This window comes from Penaeus monodon, chromosome 20, assembly GCF_015228065.2.
Source record: "Penaeus monodon isolate SGIC_2016 chromosome 20, NSTDA_Pmon_1, whole genome shotgun sequence".
NCBI classification, from domain to species: Eukaryota; Metazoa; Arthropoda; class Malacostraca; order Decapoda; family Penaeidae; genus Penaeus; species Penaeus monodon.
The window spans coordinates 19,161,930-19,162,163 of record NC_051405.1 but is presented as its reverse complement, the minus strand read 5'-3'; positions in this window follow the sequence as shown (position 1 = coordinate 19,162,163).

Genomic DNA, 234 nt, shown 5'->3' with positions numbered 1-234 from the left:
GGTATATACTTTCTAAAATACAATTATTATTCAGCATTTTTTTTTCTAACCAATGCTGACACACTAATGCAGAAAAAACATAACATACCAAAACAGAATGGCAAAAAATAAAAATAAAGTGTGACATTAAATAAATTCTTAAAAAATGGGATAAAATCATACTTTTACATTCTCAGTTTTAAAATGTGTTCATAAAAAAACTACATTTTCAAGAAAAAAAAATTATACTGACCG